Source organism: Egretta garzetta, unplaced genomic scaffold (assembly GCF_000687185.1).
Source record: "Egretta garzetta isolate BGI_Z169 unplaced genomic scaffold, ASM68718v1 scaffold27, whole genome shotgun sequence".
NCBI classification, from domain to species: Eukaryota; Metazoa; Chordata; class Aves; order Pelecaniformes; family Ardeidae; genus Egretta; species Egretta garzetta.
The window spans coordinates 2,970,259-2,970,888 of NW_009260400.1; positions in this window are offsets into that span (position 1 = coordinate 2,970,259).

A 630-nucleotide genomic window follows, 5' to 3' on the forward strand; every position below is an offset into this window, starting at 1 on the left:
GGACTTTCACCGCAGGACAATGGGCTGACCAAACAGTTCAAAACAACCTTCTGTGCTGGCTGTTTACGGTGCTCTGGATGTGGCTTTTTCCCTTTCTGTTCCCCCATTCACTTCTCCCGCTCCTGGCTGCTCTCCCAGTTTGCTTTTGGAGCGGCAGCCCACGCGCAGCTGGCCAATAACAGCTCCTCTGAGCGTGACCGTGGGAGTGCATGGCTGGTGGCCAGGCCCGGGCCTCCCGTCGCCCCGGGGGGCTCAGCGGCGGCCGAGGGGGGTTCAGCTGCAGCAGCTCTGGGCAGGACATGCAACCAAGACCAGGCACCACCTCCCGGCACGGTCCCGCACCTCCTTCGGTGCTCTAGCAGTCCTCGCTTCTCCAGAGCGCGCTGTACCATGTGTGGTATAAACCCCTATCAAGCACACTCCGGAGGAGCCGCGGGAGCTGCTGAGAGGCACTGAGGGGGCGCGTGGTCCTTCTGGAGGGAGCTCCAAGCGCTGACTTCTCTGCAACCGGCCCGCGGGGCGAAGCGCCGTCCTCTGTCACAGCTCGGCTGGTTCTGGTCCCTTTTTTAACCTATAAAGAAGCTGGCGTAGGACGCCAAGGGCTGCGGCGCGGCCTCCCCTCCCCGCCGA